Source organism: Marmota monax, unplaced genomic scaffold, assembly GCF_021218885.2.
Source record: "Marmota monax isolate L192 unplaced genomic scaffold, Marmota_monax_Labrador192_F-V1.1 WCK01_AAM20220418_F8-fsc00046, whole genome shotgun sequence".
Classification (NCBI taxonomy): domain Eukaryota; kingdom Metazoa; phylum Chordata; class Mammalia; order Rodentia; family Sciuridae; genus Marmota; species Marmota monax.
Window position 1 is genome coordinate 3,504,972 of NW_026692486.1, and position 15,351 is coordinate 3,520,322.

A 15,351-nucleotide genomic window follows, 5' to 3' on the forward strand; every position below is an offset into this window, starting at 1 on the left:
CTCTGTAGTTAAAATGCTGTTTCAAATCAGTAGATGTTTTGCTACTTGATTTGGTTTGAGGATTTACTTTCATTCAGCTGTAGAGTTTATCATGGGCAGGTATTTATTAAAACATAATAAATTTATGCTACAGGTAAAATCCTGTAAGTGGGGGAATGATTACTTCCCCAAAGTTTTCTACTCCCTGGCATCTTCCCTCATTTAAGTTAGCAATAAGAAAAATCACTCAGCAGTATGTGTTTAGACCAAAGTATTTGCTTGTCTTGTGCATAATCATAAGAGAGGAGGTGTCTGACCACCACAAGTTTGCTGTTTTCTCTCTCTGTTCCATTCTATAAAAAGCACATTGTTCACAAATTAATTTCTTATAGTCTGACCCATAATTCATGTTTCATATTTTTGCTACATATGGTTTTTACCTACCTGCTATGCCACTTTTGTCATGTATCGAAATTAAAAATTTATTTCCACACTGTAATGCATTATATCTTAAATGTCTCAAGAAGGCCAATATACTAAAGGCTTTGTTGCCAACCTGTGGAGCTACTTGGCAGTTATGTAAGTTTTAGGAGGTGGGACATGCCCAACATTTCCAAGACATCACTGATTGAAATCTCTGAAACCAAGGCCAAAATAAAGCTTTCTTCATTTTAAGTTGTTTACCCAGGTATTTTGTCACAGTGACAGAAAACTAACATGAATACATACCATGTTTTCCTAAGGATAACTAAAACACATTTCACAAAACTATATTTATACATTATTTATTTTTTAAGATTTTTTGTAGTTGTAGATGGACAGCATGATTTTATTTTATCTGTTTATTTTCATGTGGTGCTAAGAATTAAACACAGTGCCTTATACATGCCAGGTAAGTGCTCTGTCACTGAGCTACAGCCTTAGCCCCTATGTATACATTCTTATAACCCTCTCAATGTAACTAAATGTAGCAAATATATGTAACTTTGTATAAGAAAAAATGCAAGATCTTATGCAAGGCTTAAGCAAGTCTTAATAGTAAGGAAAACAAGCAAACAATTTATTGTCAATGGTAATGCTAAAACATATTAAGCATCTACTATGTGTTGAGCTCTTCATATACATAATAAAATTGCAAAGCAATTCTTATCTTTACTTTCTTTATAATTAGAAGCACAGAAGTTATGAAACCTCTCCTCTATCACTGCTACTATGGAACAGATTAGATATGAACTACCAATTTTCTCATTTTGAAGTCCAAATCTCTAGTCATTTCCTTATCTATGCAAAATGGGAGAAGTTGAAAGCATCTCATATATTTTTAATTTGTGAAGTACTTGTTTCAGAAGAGAAAAATACTTTACAGACATGTAGAAACAGATAGTTGTAGGTAATAAAAATGTAGGTGAAAAATTGGTGAGTAAAATTTCCAAAAGCAAGTGAATAAGGTAAAAATATTAAAGAAATTCAACACCCTGATTCCAACGGTATCCTAAACCAGTAAAATGCACAGATTGTACATTCTTTTTTTAAAAATATTTTTCTTTATTTGTAGATGAAAACAATGACTTTATTTTATTTATTTATTTTTATGCAGTGCTAAGGATTGAACCCAGTGGTCACACATGCTAGGCAAGCACTCAACCATTGAGCTACAACCCCAGCCCAGATTGTACTTTCTTAAAATGTTCAATGATTAAGTCAAAGCCTTAAAAGAAAGGCACTATGAGAATGGAAATAATTCTAAAAGTGGTAACAATAGTCCATGTAGAATTAATGCTTAATAGGTCTTAAGTGGTGAGTTTGAGTCTTTCCATAATACCATTAAAATTTCACAACAACTCAAGAGAGAGGTAGAATGGAAGAAGCTATCTGAGATCACAAATCTCAGTTTTTTAGCCTTCTCCTATATTTGGTTGCTTGGGGAAGGAGAATACTCCAAGGAAATGATCAATGTATAACTCAGGCTTTTTTTCAAAATCCATGAGTCATCAACTTTCCTGGTAGTCTGGTTTGGACAGTGTGGAAACCTCAAAGATAACTTTACCTGTCTCTCTGATGGTCAAAAGCAGAGCCAACCTAACCCATTTATTACCAATTCTTCTCCGATATTGACCATGGTTTTATCAGTCTTCTAAGAGTATGAATTACCATCTCAGTTCTATATGTCTGAGGTAAGACTGAACAATGACTTTTAAAATATGCCAAACTGGGCCCCATGACACCGCACCCTGGAGTTCTGGAGAGAGAGCCAGCCCACGCCCACATGGAGAGCCACTCTGCACTGGGATTCCTTATTCACCAAAATGTGGCTCCACAGCCCAACATCAGGGTACACACAGGCTTGAGGCTGCCACCACCATGAAACTAGCGCCGCTTCTATCAAGGAACAACAATAAGGACCTGGTAAAATGTCACCAAGATCCCTCTGGGCCTGGCTGCACCAGAGGCTTCTCTACTGGGGTGCTAAAATTATCCTGTTGCTGAGGTAATAGGGAGTCTTGCATGAGGTTTTCTATCTCTTGTTTCTCCTACTAACAGCCAACTTCTTATGATTACCCTGTCACTAGTCATGTAATCTAATACCTCCATATTCTCACATCCTACCTCATAAACATCTCAGCCAACCCTCCAGGCCCCACTTCCACTATCAGAAACTATAAACCATTACACAAACCTATTGACTATATAGTAGAGGATAACTGAACTCATCATTTGTGATTATAGTAACAAAACTGTAAATGTAAAAAGAGAAGCTAACTGATATGTGGCTGCATGTTGGGTACATTGAATGCTGTAATATTGATTTCTCCCTTAAAAGTGAGGTATTGGTAACCTTTAGGGACACTATAAGACAATAGGCAGACACTGTAATACCTCAGATCTACACTGCAAGAGAGGAAGACACATAGACATCATGAAAAAACAAGGGAGGAAAGTGCCCCAAACAAACCAAGATACTACAATAATAGAATCCATAGGTAGTGCAGTAGGTGAAATGTCAGAGAAGGAGTTCAGAACATACATAACTAAAATGATTTGGGAATTAAAGAACAACCTAGATGAGCAGATACAGGCAAAAATTGATCACTCCTACAAAAAGATAAGAGAATAAATACAGATTGCAAGAGATTACTTCAAGAAAGAGAGATACTGAAAACAAACAGAAATCCTCAGAATGAAAGAAACAATAAGCCAATTAAAAAAACTTAATAGATAGCATCACCAATGGACTAGATCACTTGGAAGTCAGAACCTCAGACAGTGAAGACAAAATATACAATATTGAAAATAAAGTTGACCTCACAGTGAAGATGGTAAGAAACCATGAGCAGAACACCCAAGTATTGTGAAATACCAACAAAAGACCAAATTTAAGATTTATTGGAATAGAGGAAGGTTCAGAGATTCAAACCAAAGGAATGTAGAATCTCTTCAATGAAATAACATCAGAAAATTTCCCAAACATGAAGAATGAATTAGAAAATCAAATACAAGAGGCCTATAGGACACCAAAAGTACAAAATTACAACAGATATACACCAAGACACTAGTGTGGCAATATGTAAATCAATGGATGTGTAACTGATGTGATTCTGCAATCTGTATACGGGGTAAAAATGGGAGTTCATAACCCACTTGAATCAAAGTGTGAAATATGATATATCAAGAACTATGTAATGTTTTGAACAACCAACAATAAAAAATTAAAAAAAAGAAAATGCCTAGCATGCAGAATAAGGATAGAATCTTAAAAGCTGCAAGAGAGAGGAATCACATCACATATAGGGGGAGACCAATTTATACCTCAGCAGATTTTTCAACCCAGACCCTCAAAGCCAGAGGATCCTGGAACAACATATATCAAGCTCTGAAGGAAAAGGGATGCCAACCAATAATCTTATATCCAGCAAAATTAAGCTTCAAATTTGATGGTGAAATACAAACCTTCCATGATAAACAAAAGTGAAAAGAATTTACAGCAAGAAAGCCTGAACTACAGAACATTCTTGGTAAAATATTCCACAAAGAGGAAATTGAAAACAACAATGAAAATCTGCAAAGAAAAGAACTACAATAAAGGAAAAGCCAACCAAGAGAGAATAGTCCAGCTAAATATTAAAAATAAACAAAAAATGACCAGTAATACAAATCATGTCTTAATAATGGTCCTAAATGTTAAAGGCTTAAACTTACCAATCAAAAGACATAGGCCGATAGATTGGATTTAAAAAAGACCAAACAATATTCTGCCTTCAAGAGACTCATCTCATAGGAAAAGATGCCCACAGACTGAAGGTGAAAGGTTGGGATAAAAATACCATTCACATGGTCTATATAAATAAGCAGAGGTTTCCATCCTCATATCAAATAACGTAGACTTCAAGCCAAAGTTAACCAAAAGGGATAAAGATGGACATTTCATACAGCTTAAGGGAACCATACATCAACACCACATAACACTTATAAATATATGTGCCCCAAACAATGGAGCATCAATGTTCATCAATCAAACTTCTCAAGTTCGAGAGTCAAGTAGACCACAACACAATAATTCTGGATGGCCTAACACACCTCTTTCACCACTGGGTAGATCTTTCAAACAAAAGCTAAACAAAGAAACTATAGAACTCAGTAATACAATCAATAACTTACTATCTATCTATCTATCTATCTATTATCATCAACAAGCAAATACACTTTCTTCTCAGCAGCACATGGATCCTTCTCTAAAATAGACCATTTATTATGCCACAAAACAAATCTTAGTAAATACAAAAAGTAGAGACACTACCCTGCATTCTATCAGAGCACAATGGAATGAAATTAGAAATCAACTATCAATCAATTATAAAAAAATAAAAGCTACTCCAACACCTAGAGACTAAATAATATGCTATTGAATAAACAATGGATTGCAAAAAATATCAAGGAGGAGATTAAAAAATTCTTAGAGGTAAATGAGATCACCGATACAACATATCAAAATCTCTGGGACACTATGAAGGCAATTCTAAGAGGAAAGTTGATTGCTTAAAAGAAGAAAAAGTCAACAAATAAATGACCTAACATTACATCTCAAAGCTCTAGAAAAAGAAGAACAAAGCAGTAGAAGATAGGAAATAACTAAAATCAGAGCTGAAGTCAATGAAATTGAACAAAAGAAACAATTGAAAAAAAACTGACAAAAGTTGGTTCTTTGAGAAAATAAATAAAATTGATAAACAATTAGCCATGCTAATGAAGAGGAGAGAGAAAACTCAAATTACTAACATTCCTGATAAAAAAGGAAATATTATGATGGACACTACAGAAATATAGAAAATAATTAGAAATTATTTTGAAAATTTGTACTCCAATAAAATAGAAAATATCAAAGGCATCGACAAATTTCTAGAGGCATATGATATGCCCAAACTAAATCAGGTTGATATACACAATTTAAACAGATCAATTTCAAGCAAGGAAATAGAGGAAGCCATCAGAAGACTACCAACCAAGAAAAACCCAGGACCAGATGGATACACAGCTGAGTTCTACAAGATCTTTAAAGAAGAACTAACACCAATACTTCTCAAACTATTTCATGAAATAGAAAACGAGGGAACACTTCCAAACACATTCTATGACGCCAATATCACCCTGATTCCAAAACCAGACAAAGACACATCAAAGAAAGAAAACTTCAGACCAATATCTCTAATGAACATAAATGCAAAAATTCTCAATAAAATTCTGGCAAATTGAATACAAAAACATATAAAAATGATAGTGCACCATGATCAAGTAGAGTTCATCCCAGGGATGCAAGGTTGGTTAAACATACTGAAATCCATAAATGTAATTCATCACATCAATAGGCTCAAAGATAAAAATCATATGATCATCTCAATATATGCAGAAAAAGCATTTGGTAAAATGCAGCATCTCTTCATGTTTAAAGTGCTAGAAAAACTAGGGATAACAGGAACATACTTCTTTTTTTTTGCACTTTTTAATAATATGAAATTATGTTTTATTTCTATCTCCATATTTTTTTCTTTTTATTATTAGTTGTTCAAAACATTACATAGCTCTTGACATATCATATTTCATACATTTGATTCAAGTGGGTTATGAACTCCCATTTTTTCCCTGTATACAGATTGCAGAATCACATCGGTTACACATCCACTTTTTTACATATTGCCATGCTAGTGACTGTTGTATTCTGCTGCCTTTCCTATCCTCTACTATCCCCCCTCCCCTCCCATCTTCTCTCTCTACCCCATCTACTGTAATTCATTTCTCCCCCTTGTTTTTTTCCCCTTTCCCCTCACTTCCTCTTATATGTAATTTTGTATAACGATGAGGGTCTCCTTCCATTTCCATGCAATTTCCCTTCTCTGTCCCTTTCCCTCCCACCTCTCATCCCTGTTTAATGTTAATCTTCTTCTCATGCTCTTCCTCCCTGCTCTGTTCTTAGTTGCTCTCCTTATATCAAAGAAGACATTTGGCATTTGTTTTTTAGGGATTGGCTAGCTTCACTTAGCATAATCTGCTCTAGTGCCATCCATTTCTCTGCAAATGCCATGATTTTGTCATTTTTTAGTGCTGAGAAATACTCCATTGTCATACTTCAATATTGTAAACCTTATTTATGCTAAGCTCCAGGCCAACATCATTCTAAATGAAGAAAAATTGAAAGCATTCCCTCTAAAAACTGGACCAAGACAGGGATGCCCTCTTTTACCACCTCTATTTACAAAGTTCTTGAAACTCTAGCCAGAGCAATCAGACAGACAAAAGAAATTAAAGGGATATGGATAGGAAAAGAAGAACTAAAATTATCACTATTTGCAGATGATATGATTCTATACCTAGAAGACCCAAAACATTCCACCAGAAATCTCCTAGAACTAATAAATCCATTCTGCAAAGTAGCTGGACATAAAATCAACCCCCCAAAATCAAAGGCATTTCTGAATATCAGTAACAAATCTGCTAAAAGAGAAACTAGGAAAACACCCCATTTACAATAGGCTCAAAAAAATGTTGGGAATAAAATTAATGAAGGAGGTGAAAGACCTCTACAATGAAAACTACAACATGCTAAAGAAAGAAATTAAAGAAGACCTTAAAAGATGGAAAGATATACCTGTTTCTTGGATAGGCAGAATTAATATTGTCAAAATAACCATACCACCAAAAGCACTATACAGATTGAATGCAATCCCAATCAAAATCCCAATGACATATCTCATAGAAATAGAAAAAGCAACCATGAAGTTCATTGGGAAAATAGGAGACTTAGAGTAGCCAAAGCAATCCTTAGCAAGAAGAGTGAAGCAGGTAGCATCACTATTCCAGACCTTAAACTACACTACAGAGCAATAGTCACAAAACCAGCATGGTATTGGCACCATAATAGACCTATAGACCAATGGTACAGAATAGAAGACACAGAGTCTTACCCACATAACTACAGTTATCTTATATTAGATAAAGGCACCAAAATCGTTTATTAGAGAAAAGATAGCCTCTTCAACAAATGGTGCTAGGAAAACTGGAAATCCACATATAACAAAATGAAATTAAACCTCTATCTCTCACCATGCACAAAACTCAACTCAAAGTGGGTCAAGGACCTAGGAATTAAACCAGAGACCTTGCACATAATGGAAGAAAGAGTAGGCCCAAATATCCATCATGTCAAATTAGGCCCCAACTTTCTTAATAAGACTCCTGTAGCACAAAATTAAAACAGAATCAATAAATGGGATGGATTCAAACTAAAAAGCTTCTTCTCAACAAAAGAAATAATCAGTGAGGTTAACAGAGACATCAGATAGAGCACCAATCTCTAGAATACATAAAGAACTCAAAAACCTTAACACCAAAAAACCACACCCCCCAAAAAAACCCCCAAACAAAAACCAAACAAGAAACAACAACAAAAACCAAATAACCCAATCAATAAATGGGCTAAGGAATGAATGAACAGACACTTCTCAGAAGAGGATATATAATCAATCAACAAACATGAAAAAATGTTCAACATCTCTAGCAATTAGAGAAATGCAAATCAAAACTACTCTAAGATTTCATCTCACTTCAGTCAGAATGGCAGCTATTAAGAATACAAACAATAATAATTGTTGGTGAGGATGTGGGGCAAAAGGAACACTAATAACTTTCTGGTGGGACTGCAAATTGGTGCAGCCCATCTGAAAAGCAGTATGGAGATTCCTTGGAAAACTTGGAATGGACCCACCATTTGATCCACTATCCCACTCCTTGGTTTATACCCAAAGGACTTAAAATCAGCATATTTTAGTGACACAGCCATATCAATGTTTATAGGAGCTCAATTCATAATAACTAGACTATGGAACCAATCTAGGAGACCCTCAATAGATGAATGGATAAAGAAAATATGGTATATATACTCAATGGAATATTACTCGGCCTCAATACAGAATAAAATTATGAAATTTGCCAGTAAATGGTTGAAGTTGGAGAATATCATGCTAAGCGAAATAAGCCAATCCCTTAAAACCAAAGGCCAAATGTTTTCTCTAATTTGAGGATGCTAATTCACAATAAGGAAGGGGGCACTAGGGAAGAATAGCGTTACCTTAGATTAAGTAGAAGGGAAGGGAGGGGATTGGGGATAGGAAAGATAATATAATGAAACAGACATTATTACTGTCTGTGTATATATACATGTCATACTGCATGACCAATATGATTCTGTAACATGTACACTCAGAAAAGTGAGAAATTATATCCCATCTATGTATGATATATAAAAGTGAATAAATGCATTCTATTGTCATGTATAACTAATTAAAACAAATAAAATATTTAAAAAATGTTATAGTGAAAAAAATGTGGTTAGAAGTTCTTGTTTGAGGTTTAAAATTAGTTTGTTGTAGTTAAACACTCCTGTAGATAGTTTCATCAAGATTTTCATTACTTAGTACCATTTCCTACACCCTTCTTTGGCTTATTCTTTTCTATTCTATGAGCATCTAAATAACTAAAATTTCATTCCAGGAACATAAGGACTGACTCTGTGATCTTTCAGCTTAAGACACACACTCTTACACTAAACAATTTTTTATTTAATAAATTGTTTCTACTACAGTTTGGATGTACATTGTCCCACAACCACCCATGTGCAGAAGAGTTGGTACCCAGGGTGGCAATATTGTGAGGTGTTACGGACCTTTAGGCAGTGGCATGTAGTGGGAGTTCTTTGCATCACTGGTAGCATGTCACCCGAACACTGGCTCTTGCCTGTGTGCTTTGCTTCCTGACTCATGAGGTGAGTGGTTTCCTCTGATGCACACTCCTGCCATGGTGGGCTGTCTTCACCAGAGACCCCAAGCAATGAGGCCACTTGATTTTGGACTAGAACCTCTAGAACCATGAGCCCAAATCAGCCTTTTCTCTTTATAAGTTAATTGCCTCAGTTATTTTATTACAGTGACAGAAAACTGAGAAATATGATTTCTGTGATCAGCAATAAATTGATAGCAATATTTTTAATTTCTTTTTTATTGAAGTAAAATACACATTAAAATGAAATTTATCATTTTAATCATTATAAAGTATACAATTCAGTGGCGATTTTCATCACCCCAAAGGGATGATGTATACATTAAGCAGTCACTCTCTATTCCCCACTTCTTCTAGCTCTTGGTAACCACTAATCTCTCTGTCTTATGGATTTGACTGTTCTGAACATTTCATATAAATTAATCATACAACATGTGGTCTTTTGTTTTTTGCTTCACTTAGCTTTCACTTAGCATCATGTTTTTGAGGTTTGCCCATGTTGTAGCATATCAAATGCATTCTTTTTTATGGTTAAATAATAGTATTCCATTGTAAAGACACGCCACATTTTGTTTATCCATTTATCATCTGATGGGAATTTGAATTATTTCCACCATTTGCTATTGTGAATAGTGCTACTGTAAATCTTCATGTATATGTTTTTGTTTTCGATTCTCTTGGGTATATACCCAGGATTGGATTTGCTGGGTCATATGGTATTTCCACATTTAGCTTATTGAGAAACTGCCAAATTGTTTTTCACAGCAGCTGTACTGTTTCACATTTTTACCATTAATGTATAATGGCTCCAATTTCTTCTGCTTTCTCCAACATTTGTATTTTCCATTTATTTGATTACAACCACCCTAGTGGGTATAAATTGATATCTTTTTGTGGTTTTGATTTGAATTTCCTTGATGACTAATGACATTGAGCATTTTTCCATGTACTTGCTGACTATTTTTATATTTTCTTTAGATAAATGTCTATTCCAGTACTTTACTCCTTTTAAAAGTTGGGTTGTTTCTTTTGTTGTTGTTGTTGTTGATTTGTAAGACTTCTTTATATATTCTTATTTACACATATTATTTGCACATTTTTTCCATTCTGTGATTTTTTTTCCACTCTCTGTGATGAATAAAAGTTTGATGTCCTTTGATGAACAAAAGAACAAAAGCTTGTAATTTTTTTAAAGAGAGAGAGAGAGAATTTTTTAATATTTTTTTTTTAGTTTTTTTTCGGTGGACACAGCATCTTTATTTTTTTATTTTTATGTGGTGCTGAGGATTGAACCCAGCACCCTGTGCATGCCAGGCGAGTGCGCTACTGCTTGAGCCACATCCCCAGCCCAAAAGCTTGCAATTTTGCTGAAGTCCAACTTACCTATTTTTCTTTGTTTCTTTGTGCTTTCGATATCATGTCTAGAAATCATTGCGAAACCCAAGTTAGTAAAGATTTACCCCTGTGTTTTCTTTTATGATTATTATGTTTAACTAAAGTTTTAAATATAGTAGCTTAAAGTTTTAGTTCTTAAATTTAGGTTTTTGATTCATTGGAGTTAATTTTTATTTATGAAATCCAACTTCATTCTTTTGCATGTAGTTGTCCCAGTGCCATTTATTTAAGTCTCTTCTTTTTTCATTGAATGGTCTTGGCAATCATGTCAAAAATCAATTTGCCCTGGATATGAGGGCTTACTTCTGGACTCTCCATTCCATTTTATTGGTCTACATATATATCTTTTTGCCAATATTCTAGCTGTTTTGATTAGTGTAGCTTTGTATCAAATGGCTTTGTATCAAGTTTTGAAATTGGAGATGATGCTGTCTTTGGTTTTGCTTTCTTTTACTGAGTAAATTAGTGAAATTCTCTGTCTTCAGATTCTATTTTCCTTTCTCTCTTATTTTGTTTGTGGTTGGGCCATAAAACAGTTAATAGCTGTGTGAGAGGGCTCTTGAGGTGGGTGCATGAAAAGGAAGGAGAAAGCAAGTGCTCTACCACTGAGCTATATCCCCAGCCTGGAATTTTATACCTTTAAGGTTTGGATCTAGAGTGCCTTTCAAAGGCTCATGTGTTGAGGGCTTGGTCCTCAGTGCAGCAATGTTCAGAGGAGGGACTTTAGGAAAGTTATAGATCATGAGAACTCTGATCTTATCAATGGATTGAAGGATCCATAGTTGAATGGATTGTTGGAAGGTGGTGGAAATTGTAGGAGGTAGAACCTAATTGAGGGGAGTGAGTCCTACGTGGATGCCCTTGGGGAATATATCTTGTCTTTAGTCCCTTTCCTTCTCTCTCTCCCTCTCCTTTTAAGTGTCATGAAGTGAGCAGCTTTGCACTGCCATACTTTTATGCCAAGATGTTCTGTCTTACCATATGCCCAGAAACAATGGAGCCAGCCAACCATAATTGAAACCTCTCAAACTGTGAGCCCAAAATAAGTTTTTTCTCTCTTTGTTTTTTAAGTGTTTTGTCATAGCAATGACAAGCTAACACATACATCTATACAGTACACTATACATTTTTATGCATGTTTGTTTATGAAACCATGCTGCTCTTTCTCTAAGATGACTTCCTTGAAATGTGATGGCTGAGTAATAGGACAAACATTCTTAAAAATATGATCAGATTTCCAATATATTGTTACCAGCTTTCACCTGGATTAAAGATATATGAAAGGCTGACAGTAGCGCCAACAATGTCTTAAAGGGTTCTGTAGTTTATCTATTCTGTAGTTTATCTTTTCCCAATATAATGATGATATTTTAATTTACAAATGATAATTGAAACATTCTTTTTCTCATGTTGTTTCCTCTCTTCCCTCTCATCTCCTGGTGAAAGATCATGTACCTGAAGTCTAGTTCTTCAGGAAAGTCTTCTCACCATGTCTCACAATCTTTCTTGATTCCTTTTCCCTGTCCCACCTGTAGAAATAGATACCCATTTGTGTAGTGCTTCTTTCTTCTGGCCATAGTCTTTAGAGGTCTCTCTCATATGGTCCTTTTCTTACTTCTTTCCAGTTATTTGCCTTCTTGTGTTTGAGAAAGAATGCGATTCTTACTTATTGCTGTATTCCCAATTGTTGAAAAACTGCCTAAATGAAAGAAATAGCACTGGATAAGATTTTCTAGTGAGAGAGTGGGGATTAAACAGAGATGAAACTAAAATAAGATTGCTAGCATGAATAGTAATTAATGATTCCTATAAATTATACTAAGTATAATTACTAAAACTAATATGGTCAAGAAGTGTATTATTTGTATATATTTGAAAAAAAAAGAAAGGAGGATTGGCTCTTTCAGAGGTGGATGTAGTTTAGAAACTTTGTTGTTTTTACAAAGTGGAAATATTACTGAAGAAAACAGCAGAAGTATAGTGAACAGATGAGACAAAATATTACTTCCTAAGAGAATATTTAAGGAATGCTCTAAGGTTAAAGCTTAAAAGACATTGAGGTTTCTCAGAGTTCACTAGTGGAGTGATAGAAGAGATACATATTTACTTGTAGTTTTAAAGTGAACTTTAATAGAAATGAAGCAAGATAAAAAAATTTAAAAATATATTATTTTTATGTTTTAACAAAATGAACTTTTTATTCAATTATGTATAACTATAATTATGCAAAGTAAGCTCTAGAAATATATGTTCTTCAGGTTTTTTTTTTGGTGGTGATGGGGACTGAAAGGGAGGGACTTGTACATGCAAGGCAAGCACTCTATCAACTGAGCTATATTCCCAGTCCTGTTCCTTCGTTCTTTTATCAGTTCACATTCTTAAATGTGGCATAAATGATATTACTCATATTTATTAATAACCTGATAACATTATTATTGAGTTGTATTTTTTCAGAAAATCTTTTTCATTCAAGTCAACTGATTCTTTGGCTGCCTTGTCATAGCTGCCAAGATCTCTGGTGCTGTGTTAATGATCTGGTTGAAAATTCCTGCAGAGCTCCCATGCACCTCAATGTGAAAGTCACAGTAGGTATAAGTGGGTGCTGAGATGGTCAAATAAGAAGTGTCCATCAAACTGATCTTACCTGTGGATGGGAGGAGGCACAATCATTCACTCCCCATCATGAGTCCTGCTGAAACACTGGGGAATTACGAAATGGCAATAGAGGGAAATAAAACTTTGATACCAGAACCCATCCTTAATGTAGAAGATGATTATATGGGAATAGATAAAGTGTTCTTTAAGTAAAAGAAGTTGAACAGAGTAACTCATATTTTCCGGTTTTCATAAGAGTCAAGTACCTCGATTTCATTTGCTGAGGATGGTAGTGTTATGATTAATATATAGCAAGTCCTCAGATCTTGGATTTACACCTGCCTCTGTGTTAGTTTATGGTACAATCTTGTTAATATGGTCATTTCTTTGGAACAGAAATGACCTTCCTGCTGTCTCTTGCACAATTACATATCAAGCGGAGATGGCTGAACCAATTTAATATGCTGTTTGCTCTTTCAAGCACTGGAAAAATTTGGCTCAACATCCCATGCTGATCCTCCTTAAGTATTTTGGATTCCTTGACAGTGATGCTGTTTGGGGTTCTTATTAAGTAGAAATTAATTTTGACAGGTAGGTGCAATTTTATTGCCATTAACCTATTTATGATCCTCTAAAAGTATCTTGTAGTAATTCTTTCAGACATTTGGAATTCATTTTAAAATTTAAGAAATTTTAGCCATCTAACCAAGACTGTTCCAATGATTTAAGACAGTACAGAAAGAGCTTTGATCTGGGGTGAGACTCACGACTAAGCAGGGTTTTCATGGAATGGGTAGCACTGGTTGTCCAGAGGAAGAGATACTAAATATATGTCTTTTTCAGTGTTTTTCTAAATGTTCTTGATTGAGTGAACTAAATTTATGTGTTCCTTATGAAATTCTACATATAATTGTATAATAATTTAAAGGGAAGGCATAGGAAAAAATAACCTATATGTTACCACAGTGACATAAATGATCATTTCTTTTGCATTTAAGAAACAATTCCACAGCATCAGCTGTGGCATCTTTTACTTAACATTCAGTTTCCTATACACATAGACTTTTGGACCAAGATTGTTCTAATTGTACTGTAATTTTTAATTCATGTTATAATCTTACAGTTTAATGAATAAAGCAATAGATCATCTGGATTGTCAAGATTTAGATGCTAATGATGCTACATGAGACAGTTGTATGTTGACTGCTTTTTCCTTTGTACTCCCATGCTGATTTAACAGCTGATGTATGGACGTGATCTGCTGTTACATTTAGCATCTTCCTTCCATACTGGTCTGGTTACATTGGGTACTTCCCGTGGACAGTTGATATGTGGTAGGCATTCAATGAGTATTAGCTTATTGGATGAGTAGGGCAGGATAATTTATTAGGACATTAAAGTCTAAATTACTAACAACTGGAAGATCATGCTTTCCTCTATATTTACTTTCCAAAAGATGCTTTGGAAGTTACTTATTTTAGCAGAAATTCCAAGACCTCAATTGAACTTATTGGAAAATTTTGAAGTCAATATGACAAAGATCAACTATGAAATAAAGACAAAGTCCCAACAGGGAATGTCTTAGAAGGTATAATTTTAATTTTACTTAGGAAAATATTAAGGAAAATACAAACTTATTTTGAGTTCTTACCAGGAGAATGAGATGTCATTTTTTCTTGGCTGATGAAAAGTTTTTGGAATTCATGTCAATTCTGGCCAGATTTTATGAATATACTAAAAACCATGGAATTGTACACTTGAAATGCTGAATTTTGTGATATGTGAATTATAATTTAATACAAAAGAATATTAAAATGGAAATGATATAAACGTGTGAGAACAGTCATATATTGCAACATTAATGGTTAAACTAATGAATTAGCTTAGTAAGATTCAAATTTCGTGCTATTTCAGAGGTATTTTAGCAATCTCAATGGAAGGATAGCTTATTAAAATTAAAGCCATGCAAAAGGTACATACTATTAGTATAGGTATTTTTTGTTTATTTGTCTATTCGCAGATAGATCAACTCAGGGTCTCATCCACACCAGGAAAGTG